The sequence below is a fragment of the Myotis myotis genome, unplaced genomic scaffold, assembly GCF_014108235.1.
Source record: "Myotis myotis isolate mMyoMyo1 unplaced genomic scaffold, mMyoMyo1.p scaffold_m19_p_10, whole genome shotgun sequence".
NCBI lineage: Eukaryota > Metazoa > Chordata > Mammalia > Chiroptera > Vespertilionidae > Myotis > Myotis myotis.
The window spans coordinates 63,101,195-63,121,867 of NW_023416314.1; the positions used below are offsets into that span (position 1 = coordinate 63,101,195).

The window sequence follows — 20,673 nt, forward strand, 5'->3', positions numbered from 1 at the left end:
AAACTTAAAACTCCTGCTATTGAAAAGTTAGTCATGAACTTCATTGTAAAATTTTATGAAACATATTCCTCTCATGCCTTCTCAAAATTTATTTCTTCAAAGAACTGGAACTCAATACCCAACAACAGGGTCCAAAGTGATAATAAATGTTATGTCTAACTTGACTTAACTAAAACAATTCCAAAGTGCCATTAGCAGAGACCACGCAGAAGTGCAGCGTGGCACTTTCAATGCTACCCTCTGGAAGAACAGTTAGTTCTCCAAAGCATGAGAGTTCAAATGGGCCATTTAACCAGTCAGATTATCAATGGCTAATGTACTCAAGATATTCAGTGATTAAGTGGCCTACATATATCTTATAGCTTTTCTATATTTTCAAATTTCTTAAGATTTTTTTCAATATCAAATATAAGAGAAAACCCATTTTAAAAGTCTCTCAGGTATTTTCGATAGTTTCGGAATTATCTGTAGGAAGCTCTGACTTAGTTGTATAGAGTTTGATATATGTGTCCACCATTAAATCCAAATCATGTTTTATATCAAAATTTATATTAAGCAAAGCTAAGTTACTTGACCTTTGGTCTGTCAAAGTGTTCCTCAGGTATGCTTTGAGATGCTTTCGCCCATTTTCATAGCATTCATTCTCAACCTCCATCACAGGAAGAATACATAGGACCTTCAACAATGCATAAACATTAGGAAAAAACTTGATGTCTGGCAGGTGGAGGGCTTCATAAATGGTGGATGGAAGCGCTATATCTTTTCCTCTGTGTTTCCACTTGATTCTCCAACAATGCAGCTCAGCTGAGAGTGTATCAGGATTGGGTAAGTCGCTTCTGTACATGTCAGCATGGTGCTCCTCCGATGTATTGAATTTGAGCTGTCCCATGACAGAGGGGACCAGAGATAAGCATTTAAGAGCTTTGAGGTGCTGTTCTGAGAATATATCTTTCAGTTCCTGAATAATGTGTTCCACTGTTGGAACACTTAGAACTTCTTTATAGTAACTCTCAGAGGTCAGCTGAGATTCCAGGTTCCCTTGCTGAGCTCTGCGGAATTTCCCATGGAGCTTCATATGAATATCAAGTTTGGTTGCCAAATTGGTGGCTTCCTCAAACCAAAATTCATGATAAGCTTCAATATTTTCCATCACTTCATTTAGCGAATGCAGCACCGCAGTCAAGCTACTGGCTGCAAAGAAGACATCAGAGGTCTGACCCTGGAGATTTTTCCCAAAGGCTCTTGTAAAAGATAGAACATTTTTAAGAATGACAATGGTAACGACGAAATCAAAATCTGTTACTGCACTACAGAGTACAAATGCTGGGCCCGCTATACAGTTATTCCATCTAATATTTGTATCATTATTTATACCATCTAAACATAAAACAAGTGCTTGTAGGAAGTCCACTAAAATTTCAAAAGCATCATGCCTGCCTGTCCACTGAGAATGGCAAATTTCCTTCAGTTCTTTACCCCTTTCTTCATTGTTCTGAAAGAGGACAGAAATTACATTGTCAAGCTCTAAAAGCGGTTGTGGTGATTAATGGAAAAAAGAACAGACTTCCTCAATTGTTCCTAATGCAACCGACACTTTCATAACAGGCACCGATTTTGCCAACCACATATTTAAGGCACAGGAAGAGCAGAGTGTGTAGACAGCTTGGGGATATTTCTCCAAAAGTCTAGAAGCAACAACTTTCATTTTGGAAGAAAATACACTGGACACAATGTAAGCCTGGCCACGACAATATTCCATGTTTAATCCCCACTTCTCAGTTATCGTACTGTGAAATTTCATAGCCAAAATTTCGGCATCAGCTTCATAAGGCAGGAAACCCACAAATTCCTCTCGCAGGTTATGAGCTTCGTCAACAAACTTCACCACATGGGCAGGTGCTCTTCCCCTGCTATGTCCACTACGTCATCAGTGATAATCGAAAAGAAGTGAGAGTCTCTCACTTCCCTGAGCGTTTCTTCCCGAATGCAGCTCTCACAGATCTCCAGCATCTGTTTCTGCTGTGCTTTTGAACAGAACAGTGTATTGACTGCTGTTGTCTCAAAGCGCTTTCTCAGAACCTCTTCACCAGAATTTATCCAGCACTCCAACAGTGCCTGAAAGTTATCAGAAGTAAAGAGACTTTCTGGGATTTCATCAGCTTCATGTCCATCTAGAGGTATGTTTTGTTTTCCCATAAGAATCAAAATTTCAAATAAAGATTTTAAGTATTCTTTGTTTTCCTTCTCCTCAAGGGTTAAAGGTGAAATGTCTTCATCCTGTTCTTCACCCTCTTCTGTATTGGAGTTCTGAGCATTGGTGTTGTTGATCTCTTTATGTTTTTGTTCCTGTTCAGAAGTTTCGTCAATTTTTTTCTGTTTCAGTGTCCTGATTTCATCTTCACTCAATTCTTTTATTCGTTTTCTGTGTCTACTATGTGGATTGTTCAAATGACTGGTAAGATCAAATATTGTTGGTATTGCATTATCTCGAAGAACTGTCCTATAAGGACTCTCCCAATGACTTCACAAGTATCTGCTTCAAATAATTTTGAGAAATAAATAACCCAATCATTCTTTAGTTTTCTGGTGCCTCTGCAAAATGTATAGTTCTACAGATCAGAGAGGTCTCAAAGTGTTTGGCACATAATCGATAATGTTTATTTAGTTGATCAGGTGTTTTATCTTCTAAGTCTGCTCTCCTACAATTTTCCACCCACTTATGGCATTGTATATATAAAGCTCTCACTGTTGCCAATTGCATGTGTGTTTCCATCTGTCATTGTCGCACATCTGTCATTGTCGATTGTGAATTTGGTTGACACTTCTGGCCAGATCCCTTGGGAACCTGAAGAAGGCCAGATCCAACTGCGTGCTCTTCCGCGTGCAGTTGGGGGCCCCACAGAAGTTTGGCATTGTTGCCCGCCTGCAGGCTGCCCGGCGCTCCCCTCCCCGCCTCCTCAGGGCAGCCCGCCTGCCTGTTGGGGCCAGGAGGGGGCCAGGGCGAGGGGCAGGAGGGGCGCCATGGTCTGAGGCCGAGCTGGGGACGCGGCCAGGAGGATTTACCACCACTACTGCCGCTGGTGCACCTCCTGCCCACCCGGGATGCTCCTTCATGATTTCTTGATGACTATGGCTAATGGTTCATCAATCTTGTTTATCTTTTCAAGGAACCAGCTCTTGGTTTCATTAATTTTTCCTTTCTTTCTTTTTTTATTTTTATTTTTAGCCTCTATGTCATTTATTTTTGCTTTAATCTTTATTATTTTCTTCCTTCTACTTACTTTGGGCTTTTCTTGTTGTTCTTTTTCTAACTCTTTAAGTTCTAAGGTTAAGTAGTTTATTATTAATTTTTCTTGCTTTTTGAGGTAGGCCTGTAGTGCTATGAACTTCCCTCTCAGGATGCTTTCACTGTGTCCCAAAGATTTTTGGTGGTTGTGTGTTCATTTTCATTTGTTTCCAGAACATTTTTAATTTTTTTTCTGGATCTCATTGGTAACCCATTTATTGTTTAATAACATGATATTTAGCCTCCAGGTGTTTGAATGTTTTTGAGTGTTTTTAATGTAGTTTTACTGAAATTTATAATTTCATTCTGTGACCTGAGAAGATGCTTGATATGATTTAAATCTTCTTGACTTGTAGAGACCTGTTTTGTGTCCAGTTCAGCTTCAATTTTAAATGATAGCCTTGGTGGGTATTCCTACTCCTCTCTTAGGAAGAGATATCCTAGTTCATCTGGGAGCTACTGTTCCAGAGCAGGTCCTATGCCTCTCCCTAGTGGAGACTGAAATTAACCCTGACGTTTGGGCCACGCAGGGTAAGATAGGACAATCCATACCGCCACCCCAGTCCAGGTCCATCTCAAGGATTCAGCCTCATACCCACATCAGAGGCAATATCTTCTCAAGCTTGAGACTCAAGAAGGATTCATGGTTATAATAGACAATCTAACAACATGTAACAGCCCTTGAAATACTCCCATATTAGGAGTGTGAAAACCTAATGGTGAATGGAGGTTAGTTCAGGATTTACTGGTTCTCTGCACTGATGGCAGCTCTTATGTTGAGCAAGGAGCCACAAAAGAAGGTTATGCAGTTGTTTCTTTTCTTTTTTAAAAATATATTTTATTGATTTTTTACAGAGAGGAAGGGAGAGGGATAGAGAGTTAGAAACATCGATGAAAGAGAAACATCGATCAGCTGCCTTCTGCACACCCCACACTGGGGATGTGCCCACAACCAAGGTACATGCCCTTGATCAGAATCGAACCTGGGACCCTCAAGTCTGCAGGCTGATGCTCTAGCCACTGAGCCAAACCGGTTAGAGCTGCAGTTGTTTCTTTAAATGACACTATTGAGAGCCAGCCACTTTCTCCGGGAACTAGTGCACAACTGGCAGAATTAACTGCTCTCACCAGAGCTTTGGAGCTAAGCCAGGGAAAACGAGTTAACATCTATACTGATTCCAAATATGCCTTCCTAGTTTTACATGCCCATACAGCCATCTGGAAGGAGAGGAGTTACTTAACTGCTAATGGGTCCCTAATTAAATATCATAAGGAAATTGACTGCCTCCTATTGGTCATCTTTCAGCCCACAGAGGTTGTAGTCATACATTGCAAGGGGCATCAAAATGGAACAGATGAAATAACAGAGGGAAGTCATCGAGCAGATATTGCAACCAAGGCTGCTACCTGAGAGCCTTGGAAATCTACAGAAGCCCTTCTAGTCTAGGAAGACTCCCTGTGGGACATTAAGCCCTAATATACACCGAAGGAAAAGGAATGGGCTGACTCCCGAGGATATACTCCCCTTTCCACTGGATGGATACAGATAGAGGGGGATAAGCTCCTCCTTCCTAAAGCCAATCAGTGGAAAGTTACACCAGGCATTTCATCTAGGGGATGAAAAGACTTATCAAATAATTCAGCAATTATTTACAGGAAAGGGTCTCCTGAAGACTACCCAACAAGTAGTCAGGTCTTGTGAGGTCTGCCAAAGGAACAATCCTACCAACCAAGAATTAGTATTACTTGGTCTTCAAGGAACTGGAGGGTCCCCAGGGGAAAACTGGCAGATAAACTTTACCCACATGCCTAAAGATAAAGAGTTTCTGTGCCTCATCGTGTGGATAGACACCTTCACTAACTGGGTAGAGGCCTTCCCCTGTAAGACTAAGAAGGCACAAGAGGTAGTCAGAACTCTAACTTCAGAAATTATTCCCTGCTTTGGATTACCACACTCTCTCTAGAGCGATAATGGCCCTTCATACAGGGCCCAGGCTACTCAAGGGGTCTCAAAGGCCAGAAGAAACTAGGCTTTCAAATTTGAGAATTCTAGAACATTAATAGATTTACCTCTATAAATCTTGGTTCCCTTAAATGTTCTTTTCTTGGAAAATATGCAGGTCCTACAGAAACAGCGCTTTGAATAAAAAAAGATTGCAGTCCCTACTGACATCCTAGAATCGTCATGAATTCCCCACGTCCAGCTCTCAATTCACAAGAGGGAAAATAATTCTCTAACACTGAAAACATTAATTATAAGGCAATTTGGAGATTATATGCACTACTTTTAATCCATAGAGAAAGTATATAAATATACTCATTCAATAGAAAAGAAGTCATAGTCACACCATTGCCCTGAGCTTTCTATGAGCCACGTCTTCTCCAGGGGAGGACAAGTTGTCATGTATTTATTGGGAGCCCTGTGTTTATTTGCATAAGTATGTTACAGGCATCTCTCACAGACACCAGAGAAGTGTTATCAGACAGATCCCTGAGTCAGAGGGAGTGGGCTGTACCCACCTATACTACATGTTATTCTTGTCATGCCAAAGTGGAGGGAGGAATTTGCCAAATCAAATACTCATTTGGTTTGCTTCAGTTTTCTACCCTCGAGCACAGGCCTAATGTGTCTTTCTAATTTTTGTTATGCTGCAACCCCTAAACCCTGGTGGCAAAATTGAAAAAGAAATTCCCAAAGGGACTGAATTTACTGTGATCAGTTGAAAGGAATCAAGGACAACCATGCAGCCAAGACAACCATTGAATTCCAACCATGGTAGCAATTCAATTCAAGTCACAGCACCAAATGTTACAGGCAGCCCAGAGACCCCAAAAAAGGTGTCATCAAACAGTCCCCTGAGTCAGAGGGAGTGGACTGTCCCACCTTGATTCTTGTCTTTCTTGTATAAATTGAAGCATAGGCACTCCATCTTGCTACTGTAATCTCTATTCTGTAAAAAATCTGCTGTTTGAGATTTTAACCCTGCTATTTTGGCTTCTGTAAATGTTTGCTTGCTTGAATAATAGGGAAAATAAGTTCAACTATTTGACCTTGCAAGCCACTCTGTTGCCGCTTCTAGATACTCCCATGCCAGGTATTTATTAATTATCTGAAATGTACTGTGCTCAAGGTTACAAGCTGTCTGCAAAAATAACCTACTTAGAGCTCTTTGTAAAGTCTGCAAAAGGTCTGGAAAAAACCCTTATTTGGGAGACAAGGGGACTGTGAGAGATATAAAGGTAAAACTTCCTCCATGCTGTCTTGCTCAGATTTGGGATATTTCTCCTTTGAGACTGCTAGCATAATGAAGACTCCTAATTACTACTTAATTTGGCTTATTAAGGTGTCTTATGTCAGCTTGCTGATTTACAATATAACAAAATGAATGCAAATGAGAGACCCTGATTGCATTGTGATAAAGCCAATTTATTAAAAAAGTAAAGCATGGCTCAGCTGGTGTGGCTCAGTGGTTGAGCATCGACTCATTAATTAGGAGGTCACAGTTCATTTCCTGGTCAGGGCACATGTCCAGATTTCAGGCTCAATCCCCAATAGGGGCTGTGCAGGAGGCAGATGATCAGTGATTCTCTCTCATCATTGATGTCTCTATCTCTCTCTCCCTCTCCTTTCCTCTCTGAAACCAATGAAAAAATATATTTTTTAAAAATAATAAATAAATAAATTCTTATTTGAAAAATTAAAGCATGCACATTTATTTAAAGAAGCAAGGCAAGAAATACATTTGTGTTATGAAGTGCAGATAAGCTCTCAGCTAATTTTAAGCACCAATTGGGTGGGGGTTTGAGACATTATATATCCTCCTGTCTATAGGTTACAAAATTTTTCTGCTGAATATTTTGGTACAGATTAATTCTCAAGGTCCCTTTTTACTTTGTTGTGGCCTTCCCATAATTTACGAGAAGCACCTGGCAATTTTATCTTGCCAAACTTTGAGGTTGCTGGCTTTTCTAGGGGATAAAAATAAAAACTAAATACTTCCCTTTTTTCCTTTTCCCTTACCCAAAGTGGCTGATTAGTGGTTGACAAAAGTTTCCCTCTTCTCTCCCCATTTCCTCTATTTTCTAGGTGGAAAGTCATACAACCATTAGCTCTCAAGCATGCTTAGTTTGGGGAGATAATGGCTTATTATTTATAAGGTGGCTGCAAATTGACCATACTATTTGGACTTGTTTTAACTTTCTTGGAATGTTCCTAGCTTTTCATTGCCCTTCATTGGCCTCCAAGTTCTTCCTTTAAATAAAAAATAGCCATAGATATCATGTTTTTCTTTATCTGGGGCGGGGGAGAAGGGGTGTGGGGAAGACCAAGGAGGAAAAAAAGTCCCCACTTGCTCATCCAGATCCATTTTCTGCTGTTAGAACAGTTAGGTAACTGGTAAGACTGCAGTGGAACATTCAAATGGGATAATTGGAGGGACATTTCATACAGGAGCTTCCTCCAAATTATGGGCAGGGTGTAGAGAAATCCCAAATGATAGGATAATACTGTAGCAGAGAATAAAAACCTTATATATTCTGACGAACCGTGAGACTGAATTAGAATGAAATTTACTAAAAAACTAGTAAAAGAACTCACATACTGATAGTTTCCTTATAAGCATATTGCTGTTGCATTCAGTTCATGCCTGACCAAGGAACAACCCTGACCACAGGAATTTGGGCAAGTGACCAGCAAAATCGCTGCCAGAAATCTTGCCTGAATGTCCTTTTACCAGACACCAGCAGTAAAACTGCAGATGGAGCAATGAAACTGAAAGGTGAACATGGCTGATTAGCATGTGATGAGCAGGCAGGCTAAATAGCCATCTCAGACAGTGATTAAAAATATTAAATTTATTTAAGGGAACAGGATGGGGGATGAGATATCCAAGGGGAAAGGCTGCACAGCACCATGCCAAGGGGACATTGGGCCAATGATGGCAGGACCCAGGAGCTGGAATTTCATCCTTAGATGCAATCACTGGCAGGAAGCTTTTGTCTTCAGTGGTTTTGGGGACTGAGGTGAGCTCGGAATGTGGATGGAATGTAAGTGAGCAATCAGATATCTTCAGGATAGTTTCAATTCCTGGTGTCCAGCAAGGTTTCCCTGGTCTTTTGTTCTGTGGTGGGAAGCTTACAAGTAGCCGTTAAGGATTGTTGCGGTACAGTCCTAACATTTCCCTCCTCTTTCTATTTGTTAATAATTATTCTTAACTAGTGGCCCAGTGCACAGATTCCTGCACAGTGAAAGGAAATTAATTAGAAGGTGGATGGTGAGGTGGGACTGGGTGAGAGATGGGCCAGACACACCCTGAAGCCAACCTCCCATGGTTCCTCCCTGGACAGCTGCACTTGGGGCGGCGCTGAAGCTTGAAGGGCATCTGGGAAGTGAGTGGGGTCCCTCTGGCAGGTGGGGTCTTTCGGCTTGGCCTGCAGGGATCGAGCTGAAACTGGTCCCAGAGTGTGAGAGTTGCTGTAGCTGGGCAACTTCTGAGTTGAGCATCTGTCCCCTGGTGGTCAGTAGGCACCATACCTACCGGCTGGTCGCTTAGCCTTTTATATGTATAGATTAGAGGCCCAGTGCACAAAATTTGTTCATGGGGGTGGAGGGGGTTCCCTCAGTCCAGCCTGCACCCTCTTCAATCTGGGACCTCTTGGGGAATGTCCAACTGCCGGTTTAGGCCTGATCTCAGACTGCTGGCTCCTAATCGCTCACCGGCCTGCCTGACTGGTCACCCCTAACTGCCCCCACTGCCAGCCTGATCGCCCCAACTGCCCCCCACCCTGGTTGCCCCACGCAGCCTGCTTGTTCAGTCTTTTGGTCATCCCTCACTAACTCCCCTGCCAGCCTGGTTGTAGGCAACTATCTTGAGAGGGCATGAGGGTCAATTTGCATATTACCTCTTTATTATATAGGATGGGGACAAATGTGTCTATCTCTGTCAGTTGTCCTAATAACAAAGCATCCCAGTGCTGTTGGCAGGGATATATAAATAAACAGTTACCTCACGTATTAGAAACTTAGCAGCTGACAGCTTAGTATGTCCATTACTCTAAGGGAGGGTGAAATGATCAGAATAGTTTATATTGTAACTAGAGGCCCAGTGCATGAAATTCCTGCATGGGTAGGGTCCCTATGCCTGGCCAGCAATCAGGAAGACCTATCGAGGCCTTCCAGATGCCAGCTGGGGCCTCCCTTCCCCAGCTGCCGGCCGGCTGCCAGCTGGGGCCTTCCTTCATTCCGCACCACCCCCTGATGATCAGTATACGTCGTAATGAGTGATCAAACTCCCGGTCTCCCAGTCGAACTCCCAAGGGGACACTTTGCATATTAGCCTTTTATGTACTAGTATATAGATTATTAGATACTGAAAGAATAGCTAGAACACCTGGTAAAAGTCAGACATTCACCACAGGAAGCTATTGCAGCAGCCAGAGAAAATATCTCTGCATCTTCTCCTGAACAGTGGGTTCTAAAACATAAAAATCCTTAGATGTGACTTTAACCCCAAAATGAATAGAATGAGTATAAATATGTATATTAGTAGTAGATGTTCCAACTCCTACTAGGCAAGATGTAAAGGTCTGTTCTACATAGGTTCCTCCTGAAAGACAAAAGTATACCCAAGGCTGAGGAAACCTGTTGAGTGATTAGGTAGGTAAAAGCTGACCTTGACACAGCCATGGTGTCATTTATCTCATTTTGCTGCTTTTCTGGGCCTGAAGCTGAAATACAACTGAGGCCTAGATGGTACCTTTAGGGAGGAAAGGGTCAGGGGGTTTAAACTACCTGATCAGTGACATGAAAGATCCAGAGTCCAGGCCAAATGACAAGTGATATGCTAGGGTAGGAAAGGTTAACCTGGGGGTGAAATTCAGTTTTGTTCTTTGCTAGGTGTAGGGCGCGACTATAGGGTTTTAAGCCTGGGACTGACCTGTTGGCAAAGCCACAAACAAGTCCCAGCTTAGAGGGCATAGTCCCCTTAGCATAAGTAGGGTTTACCTTATGATGCTCCCTAGATCTTATCTGGGTAGCTAATGGGCTGTGGAAGGTGCAGCAAGTGCTGCCAAAACAAGTGAAACTCACAAGAACATTGTAACTATGGTGACCACTACCTTGTTTACCTCTGGCTATAAAATAAAGGCTCCGCTTGCCTCTGGATCTCTCTCTGTGGCCTCAGCCAGGCACAGGAAGATCCATCTAACCTAGACCCAGCTTATTCTCTTTGTCTGTCTTTTCTTCATCCATTCGCCGCCCTCACTCAGGCCTTCGAACCCTTGGCTGAGCTGGCTCGGCACAGCTAGGCATCTGGAGCTTTCTGTCCTGGTGAGTTTCAGTACCTGGCCCATCCTCATTGTTCTGGGGGGTCTCAGGGTTTACATCCCCCTCCCACCAAGGATTTTTGGCACTGAATTTTTTTTCAGAGAAGAAGCGGTGTCATATCTCTTCTATAACTGCTTTCTGCTGAAAAGGAATGGTGTTTCCCTTCAGAGCTAAAAATCCTTGCTCTCTGTAAGAGGGACTATGCAACCTGGGCACAGAAAGATGTTGTGATGGTGTCTAGGGTGGTATTTCCTGAGTATAAGTGAAATGAGTTAATGCAGAATTAGGTAGTTAGAGTAAGGGATGGAAGAAGGAGGAATGGTGGAGCTAGCTGAAACTTACAAAGAATGTATTTTGCAGGAAATAGGATGTTTTTCGTAGAAGTAAAAGAGAACAATGTTGCAGGAAGGCCAGGAACCAATCAGAGAGCAGACAGATAGACATAGAGCAGGCCTTTAGCAGATATAAGGGGAAGAACAGAATGTTTCTACAACAACCCATTTGAATCTCCCTCCCAAGGGAGCACCCTGTGTTTGTTTGCAATAAATTCCTGCCTTATTTGAACACCTGTGGTTTATGACTTTATTCTTTGATTCTGTGAGACAAGACCCCAGGGAAAATGTCTGCTCTCCAGTTCCTGTATCACAAGTAGGACTTATAACCTGGTGGAGAGAAACTGTGGGACAAAAGCTAGAATGACAAGAATAGTAATAAATGGTATGGTGGAAAGAAAAAGCTCTGGTTGCTAATTCCAAGTCAAAGAATGAGAGAAAAATGAAACATTAGTTTGGAGGGTTATAGCCAAATATTTAAGGAAAAAACATAAAAAACCACTTCAGGATTTAGTTTAATTTAGCTCGTGTGAAAAATAAACTTTGAAGATCATGAACTGGAGTCTCACATTTACAACTGTATATATGGAGCCTATTGAAATATAATTTTCCCCCTAAAGTCACCCTCATTTTTATTAAAGAGCCAAACTAAGAGAAATTCATTTACTGTATTGTCTAGTTACAATTTGGCCTGATTATTTGCATGAACACAATAAGAATACCAATTGATTATGCAGGCTTTTAAAAACCTGATTTGCTGGAACCTCATGATTGATTGAACTTTAATTAGCTTCTCAGAGCAAAGAACTGAGCCACCTAGTTGATATGAGGTTTTCCTGCAATTGCTATAGACTTGGGTGAATTTCTTAAATTCTTGAGGTCCCCAATGATGTCTTGAGGTTCTCTCCTTTCCATCTTCCAGGAAAGCAACCTTTGTTCCTAACCTGTAAAAACTGCCATGAACCATGTGATTAAGCAAAATACCAGGCTTTTTCTTGCAAGTGGCTTTTGATTGGCTTCAAACAGTTTTGAGAATACTTTCTGGTGGTGCTCAGAGTCCAGGCACATCATTTTCAGACATGACATTCCAGTCAAAGTCTTGGTTAGTAAAACCACAATTGGAAACTGGTCTCATTGAACACATGCAAAGAAATGTATTGCCATGACTCACTTATTAAAAACTGCTAGATTCAGGAGGGATCAAGGAAAGAGAAAAATATAAAAGCTTCCATTTTGTTTATGAAAGGCATAATTTACCAAATTGTCCTAGGGAAATACAAATAAGCTTCGTTATATCTGGAATACACAAAGATTTCCAAAGAACTAATCTTTTGTCCTGATTACTTGCCAATATTTTATGTTTTTAGTCATTCTTCAGAGTTCTATAATTTTTCACTTATCGGGCCATCAAAATGAAAGGTGAACATGTCTGGTTAGCATGGTGGTGCATAGGCAAGCTAAATAGCCATCTCAGACATTGATTTAAAAAATTAAATTTATTTAAGGGACGGATATATCCAAAGGAAGGACTGCATAGCACCATGCCAAGCGGACATTGTGTAGATGATGGCAGCACCCAGGAGCTGGAATTTCATCCTCATATGCAGTGTTAATGTAAAAAATCATTGAAACCTGTAAAGAATTTTTGTGAGTTTATTTGAGCCAAACTGTCGACATATGCTGGGAAGCAGAACCTCAACGAATTGAGCTGATGCTCCAGAGAATGGGGAGTTCATATCTTGTTTTTATAAATTACCATCAAAAGGAAAATACCTAAGTGGGTTAACATGAAATCCATTGGTGATAGATTAAGGAGGTGGAATAAAGCAAAGTGGGGAAACCTCTGGGATGGGATAAAAAGTGAAATGATGGACATGTGTTTCTTTTACATAGATGGATACAGGACAGTTTAACATGATTAACAGAACAGTGAGGGAATGTCCTAGTGCCATTTATTGTGCCCTGAGGGGTCCGGAAAAAAAGGGAAGTTACAAGTTACCCAGACATTTCACAGATATGTTATCTTTGAGGCAAAAAGACAAATGGGCTCAGTAAAGATCTAAGTTGATCTTTGTCAGGGAAAATACTGGCCTAGGACATGACTACCCACTATAACCTGTTTTTAGTTAAAGTTTAATATCAGACCATCCTTTGTGGTTACTCTAGGTCTCTGATTTTTCAAGACCACCATGAAGGCCTTCTCTGAGCTTGTGAGGTTAGCATGTGGCCCTTTTAAAAAATATATATAATATCTTATTGATTTTTTTTTTTTTTTCAGAGAGTGTGATGGGCAGGCTTGCTTAGCACCATGTTTGGGAATAGAAATAGATATGTAATCTCTGTATAGCATAGGAAAATTTTTGTAACCAGAGTGTGTTTTTCTTTTAATTAACTTTGTACCCTATGTATCAGGAACTTGATGTTAATCTGTACTTCTTGGAGGCCTGGACACCCTCCAGCCAGGTGTGACACCACATTGGTTTCCATTGAGCTTGTTAAAGAATAGATTGTGGTTAACACCCTTAAATAGGCTCCGAGAGAAAGGTTCGGGGCTGTAGCAGGGTGGGGCTCCCTGAGGGGAGGCACCTATTGCAGTCACTGGCCAGTTCAATAAATCCTCGCTTGCTGCTTAACACATTGCGTACCGCTCACGAGTGTTCTCGTTTTTCACGCGCCATCTGTTATGGACCTTAGATGTCAACACACTGTCTTGTCCACTGTGGGTCGCGGTTACAGTGTTTTGGCCAGGTTAAAGCCTCGGACTAATGAAAGGACAGGGTCCTCTCACTGCCACATGCAAGTCCCACCTGGAGGGCAGGGCCCTCCCAGCACAATCATAGCCAATGGCTGTGGTTGTAAGCTTGAACCTATGGTCCGAACATGTGGCCCTACGTGCCTTTGTACACTCAAAAGGTTGTCAGGTGATATGAAGCAGCATGAACCTTCGTGTATTCCAGCGAGTGGAAAGAAAAAATTTCCTACGAGAGCCTGCAGAGTTTGTGACACCCATGGAAAAAGGAGCGAATCTAGATACTTACGTAAATTTTGTTTGGTCCCTCTTCATAGAGGAAAATGTTTTACGCAGTACCATACGTTAAAAAAGTACTAGGAACTTTAATTGTTTAATTGTTTTTGTAAATAAAAATGTTATAATTATTGAAAAACAACACCTAAAGTGCATTATGATCTGTAGTTATGATGATTTAAATAACGTGCAGTTTGCCCAAAAACGTGTGGTCCCTGGCGTATGTCTTAGAGATTTCTATGCAGTACGCAATGTGTTAAGACCTAATTGGAGTCGGTGGTCTTATTCTCGCAAATGTTGGTCCACAGCATCTGGAGGTCCCAGTGAGATACCTGGCGGTGGTGAGAGGTACCCCCCTAAGGGGCAGGAGGCTCTCCTACCTGTTTATGCCGGGAAGGCAGTAAGGATCTATTGAAAGACCTGCGGGAGGTAAGGAAAAGGTGCCTTAGGGGGTGAGATCTCAAAAAGGGGAGTCAGAAGAAGAGCTGGATGCAGCACAATCTCCCAACTCCAGCCAACGGACATGACGGTGTCCGCGGCACCTGGTTAGTGCAACTCTAGGTTGCACGGGGTTGGTTTGTCTAGTCTTTGTTGTGTTGGTGTTTGTCAGGATGGGACAAGGGTTGTCTGTTTCTGTGTGCACCCCGCTGCAATGGTTTTTGAAAAAATTTCCGGACTTCAAGGAGCAAGCTGCAGGTTCCGGGCAACCTTAGGTTGCATTTGTCTGGTATGTTTTGTCTTTGTTCTTTGTTGTCTTTGTCTTTGTCAAAATGGGTTAGGGTCAGTCATCTTCGTCGACCCCCTATCAGTCAGGCCCACTCTGAGTGAGTGGAAGGGGAGCTTGATCACCTCCCGGGGAAGCCATAGAGCTCCCTCAGGAATTGGGAATTAGTTAGGAATTGGGTGGATTGTTTAAACTCTGAGTGAATGTCTGGTGAAAGTGTGTGAGTGTGGAGGGAGGGGGCCTGCCCTCTCCTCTCCTTTATGTGGCTCCACGACTTCGGTTACGGAGTCCGAGTGGGCCCCAACCTGTGGTTCCACGATTCATCATATGGCATAATGGTGACTCACCCACACGTGGAGGTGACCAGGCCCGGGGTTTGTACGGGTGCACCTTAGCTAAGATGAATCTAAGCTCCCAAGGGACGCGGCCAGGCAGGCATCTGCATGAGGATCTGTGAAAACAGGTCACCCCCTCCCTTGTCTGTCTCTCACCACTGATCATCATGGGGTCGGGACAAAGTAACTGCCTTGGCTGCTCATTAACTGGTCTGTGTGAAGTGAAAGCTACTTTGATTTATTCTGCTTTTCTATTGATACGCTTGGCTGAACGTTTGGGCTGGGCCCATAATGGTCTGCAAAAGTCTCTTGGCAGCTGCGAGAATTATTTTTCTCAGAGTCTTTTGCTCACTATTAAAGCGGAATCAGCCCACTTAGCTAATAAAAATTTCTGTCTATCGCCGAAACCGGTTTGGCTCGGCGGATAGAGCGTCGGCCTGCGGACTGAAGGGTCCCAGGTTCGATTCCAGTCGGGGGCATGTGCCTGGGTTGCGGGCATATCCCCGGTGGGAGATGTGCAGGAGGCAGCTGATCGATGTTTCTAACTCTCTATCTCTCTCCCTTTCTCTCTGTAAAAAATCAATAAAATATATTTAAAAAAAAAAAAATTTTCTGTCTATCAGTTGCTCTTACCTAGGTTGTAAATTTACTGTATTAAATTAAAGTTCTGGGGTAGATTTGAAGGTTATGATGTTAATGCTTTTGATCTGCAGAAATTCTGTGAATGGGAGTGGCCCACTTTCCAGGTGGGATAGCCAGATGTAGGGACTTGTGATTTAACCACCACTTTTCAGGTTCACCATATTGTCTACAGCTGGCCGGGTCACCCCTACCAAATTCCCTATATTCAAGTGTGGGTCGATATTTTGACTGAAGAACCAAGGTGGTTAAAAGTTGTCAAAATAAGGAAAAGAAATTGGGACAGAGACAGACAGTCCTCTTGGCTCCAGCCCAGAAGGGCAAAACTCCCCCTGTTCTACAAGGTCCAAGTGAGGAGGCACTCCCCGGGGTCAGGTCTCCCCTGTATACTCCCCCACCCTCTGCTCTGATGGTGGCTAAAGACCCTGACCCGAACCCCTGCCTCCTCCACAGCTGGTTTCCTTTCCTCCGAAAACACCAGTCCAGGACCTGGCTCCATTCTGCCCTTCTCACACTAGGCAAGGGACAGAGTATGGAGACAAAGAGAGAGAGGGTCAGGGTGGAAGGGAGGAAACTTGTTCTAGGTCCGGATGGACAGCCTACATCTGACCAAGACAGATTAGAGGCTGTGTTTCCCTCCAGGCGACCCGACTGGAACCCCTATAGTAACAGGGGAAAGGAGGCTCTCGATCGGTATCGCCAGACTCTACTGGGGGGCATCCGAGCTGCTGCTTGGAGACCCACAAACATCTCTAAGGTGACAGAGACAGTCCAGGGGCCTAACCCTAATGCCCCGGAAAATCGGAGGGCTGTCAATGTTGCATTTGTTTCCCAGTTGACCCCAGATGTTAAAAAAAAATTGCAGAAGGTAGAGGGCTTTAAGGGGAAATCAGTCTCTGAGTTGGTTGAGGTGGCCCAGAAGGTTTTTAACAATCAGGGAGGACCCGACGGCAGGTTTAAACACCCGCATGGCAAAGGTCCTCCTGGCCATGAGTGAGGAAAAAGGCCCAAGGGGCCAGAGAGACAACAAGGGCAAAGAAAAGCCTCGCAGGAGAAAAGGAGTCCGACCCCGGCTTGGGGAAAATCAGTGTGCATTTTGCAGAAAGGAAGGACACTGGAAAAAGGGAGTGCCCTGAACGTGTGGGGGAACTGACTCCTGTGTTGGTAGAGGAGGTGGATTAGGGTTGTCAGGGCTCAGCTAGTCCCTGAGAGCCCAGGATAACCCTGACAGTGGGGGGGCCAAAAGGTGGACTTCATAGCACTCACTCAGGCCCTCTAATGGGAAAGGAAAAAAGAGTGAACATTTCAGCTTCCTGAAAACAGCTGCCTTGAACCCGACCACACTCCTCCCTGACGAGGAGGCAGAGGCTCCTTTGCATGACTGTGAGGAGACACTGACTACCCTCACTTCCCTCCGTGAGAACCTTGTGGACCAGGACCAGCCCCTGCAGAATTCAGATTAGACCCTCTACACGGACGGGAGCAGCTTCATAGAGGAAGGTACCCGGTATGCGGGGGCGGCAGTAGTGACATGAGGAGCCAAGAGAAATCTACAATCCGCCAGGATTAGAAAGAAGCCCTGGTGAGCGCCCCGGCACTCACCCTGCCAGACCTACCCAGGGACTGCAGGGATATATCTCCTCACACTGCCCTTACAGGAGGACACGGGAGCCACCTTAAAGAGGACTCCTAACCTCAGGAGGCAAGGACATTAAAAATGCTCCTGAGATACTTAACCTCCTGGCAGCCATATAGGGGCCAGGGAAGTGGCTAAAAGACCAGTAGGGCCCCTAGAAGTTCTTGTAGCCCTGCCAGAGCGAAGGCTCCCAGAGAAACCTACTCATCTGCCGGAGGAGCAGAGGCTAGCTGAGAAACTAAGGACCCAGGAAGGAGAGGCTGGATGGCTAATTCTGCCAGATGGGAGGCCTATAGTGCCAGAAGCCCTGGGGCGGACCATCACTTCCCAGACCCACTAGAGTACCCACCTGGGGGGAATGAAGCTATCAGAACTACTAGGAAGAGAATTTTACATCCTAGGGCTCCAGAAAATATCCCAAGACTTGGCTAGAAGGTGCCAAGTGTGTGCCCAGGTAAATCAAGGGCCCCTGTTGTGGCCGCGCCGGGGCAGCGATTCCGAGGTCAGAACCCCGAAGAACACTGGGAAGTGGACTTCACCGAGATACCAGGAGGACAAGGAGGGTATAAGTACCTGCTGGTTTTCATTGATACCTTCTCTGACTGACCTGAGGCATACCCAACCAAGGTAGAGACAGCACAGGTAGTAGTTAGGAAACTCCTCATTGAAATTGTCCTCCAGTTTGGCCTACCACTATACATGGGGTCTTACAATGGCCCCGCATTTATCGCCAAAGTTACACAATCCATAGTTAAGGCCCTGAGGGTTACCTGGAAATTGCATTATGTTTATAGACCACAAAGTTCTGGACAGGTAGAGAGGATGAATCAGACCTTAAAGGAAACATTAACTAAGTTAAAATTAGAGACTGGTGAAAACTGGGTAAGTCTCCTTCCTTTTGCTCTCCTACAAGGATTGACCCCTTTAAAATAATGTTTGGGCGACTGCCACCATTGGTGCCCAAGTTGGGGGAGGAGGAGGTCGTCCGTCTCTCTACCTGTAATTTGCTTAAGTCTTTGAAGGCACTCCAGCAAGCTTCTACAACAGCCCAAAGGATTGTGAAGGAGGCTCACCGAGAGACTGAACAGCAGGAGGAGCCCAAGGGACCAGAACTACCAAGAACTGGGCTGCCAGATCAACCAGGACCTGAGCACCTTGGAAAAGTCCATAGGGCAACTAGAGGAATCAGTAGGGTCACTGGCTGAAGTGGTTTTATGGAACAGGAGGGGCTTAGATTTATTATTCCTGAAGCAAGGGGGACTCTGCCTAGCCCTGTGAGAAGCTTGCTGTTTTTACACCAACCACTCGGGAGTGATCTGAAAAAGTTTAAGCCAACTAAGAAAGAGATTGGCTGACAGAGCGAAGGCTTGCAAGGCAGCAGGGAACTGATATGAGAACCTTTTCTCCTGGTCTCCCTGGCTGACGACCCTCCTGTCAGCGGTGGCCAGACCCTTACTTTTGCTTATAGTAGGATTAATATTTGGGCCCTGTTTGCTGCGTTGCCTGCTCAATTTTATTCTGGACCGCATCCAGGAGGTCAAGTTTATGGTTTTGCACAGGCAATACTCGCAGCTAGTAGATACTAGCGATGAATCCAGAGTCTGATTCATCCTAAAGACCAGTAGGGAATGTGATGGGCAGGCTTGCTTAGCACCATGTTTGGGAATAGAAATAGATATGTAATCTCTGTATAGCATAGGAAAATTTTTGTAACCAGAGTGTGTTTTTCTTTTAATTAACTTTGTACCCTATGTATCTGTACTTCTTGGAAGCCCGGACACCCTCCAGCCAGGTGTGACACCACACTGGTTTCCATTGAGCTTGTTAAAGAATAGATTGTGGTTAACACCCTTAAATAGGCTCCGAGAGAAAGGTTTGGGGCTGTAGCAGGGTGGGGCTCCCTGAGGGGAGGCACCTATTGCAGTCACTGGCCAGTTCAATAAATCCTCACTTGCTGCTTAAGACCTAATTGGAGTCGGTGGTCTTATTCTCGCGAATGTTGGTCCACAACAAGAGGGAGAGGGATAGAGAGCTAGAAACATCGATGAGAGAGGAACATCGACCAGCTGCCTCCTGCACACTCCCCAACTGCAGATGTGCCAGCAACCAAGGTACACGCCCTTGACCGGAATCGAATGTGGGACCTTTCAGTCTGCAGGCCGACGCTCTACCCACTGAGCAACTGGTTAGGGTGGGCAGGAAACTTTTGTCTTCAGTGGGTTTGGGTGCTAAGGTGAGCTTGGAATGTGGATGGAATGTAGGTGTGTGACCAGGTATCTTCAGGACAGTTTCAATTCCTTATATGGACTGACTCTTGGTGTCCAGCAAGCTTTTCTTGGTCTTTTGTTCTCCTGTGGCAGGAAGCTTACACTAAGGATTGCATTGTCCAGCAGTCCTAACAGAAACTACATGATGAAGGGGTCATGTTTCTCCCCTGAGGGCTTTGTTATTCTCTCTTACCTGCAGCCATATACAGTACCCCTGAGTGCCCAGTTCATTTCTGTGTCTCCCTGTCCACCAAGCACAATCCTTTATTCTCCACACCAATACCATTAAACACTTATCCAATTGTACTGCATTTAATTGGTCACTTGTCATTCATAGGAAGTAAATGTGGGTGAGAAAACTGAGCTCTAGGGTGCTAGTGACACGCCCTGCCCCTAGAAGGACTTTGTTTTAGATCTTGCTAAACATATTTCCCAACTGAACCCAGTGTGATAGCTCTTTTGGAAACTTTGAACTAAGTGTTTTTTCTTTCCGGGAATAATAGGTCGCCTACAACAAGCTCTGGGAAAGAGGAACAAGCGAGATTTAGCCACTGGCAGAACAAAGTGAGTATCCTTTATCTAATGTTTCTACGGGTAGCTCAGGCATGCTGATAAGGCTTTCCTGCCAAATGAGACTTAGAATAACTGTGGGTGTGAGGATGAGCCCATGGCAGGGTTTATTGTACTAGCTTTTGAGGGTTTGCGCCAAAAAAAAAGAGAAAGAAAAACAATTCAGTCTGGTTAGACACTTTGCTTTCAGTCTTGTCAGATGCTGATCAGGGACCCCAGCCATGTCAGACTTCTGACCTACACAGACATGAGCTAAAAAATGGATTCTGTTTGAAGCTGCTAAATTTATAATTTCTAATACAAAGTGCTTTCCTTTAAGAAAAATCATGAAGACTTTGCAGCCAGCGAGATTGTTCAAAGTCTCTGCTTCATAGGACCCTAAATTAGAAATAATGAAACTTCTCTATCTTTAGTTACCTTCTCTATAAAACAAGAGTAGTACTGTATTTATTATCTCCCCCACAGAGTTATTATAAAAATTAGAGACCATGTGTATAAAGATCTGTGAGAGCAGCTTAGAAACAAACTACAGTGA

The 20,673-nt window shown here is 43.9% G+C and overlaps 1 protein-coding gene and 1 pseudogene across 4 annotated transcripts in view; one reads left to right on the forward strand and one right to left on the reverse strand.

The window, feature by feature from the left end:
* Positions 1-436: 436 nt before the first annotated feature.
* LOC118664965 lies at positions 437-2,522 on the reverse strand (annotated as a pseudogene).
* The window catches only part of LOC118664966 (membrane-spanning 4-domains subfamily A member 8-like), a 35,147-nt gene continuing 16,513 nt past the window's right edge, over positions 2,040-20,673 (forward strand). For 2 of the 4 annotated variants that reach the window (XM_036325734.1, XM_036325737.1), the window contains exon 1: positions 19,427-20,132. The gene's annotated coding sequence lies outside the window, so the exon portion shown is untranslated. The other 2 variants (XM_036325736.1, XM_036325735.1) reach the window with 2 other exon arrangements.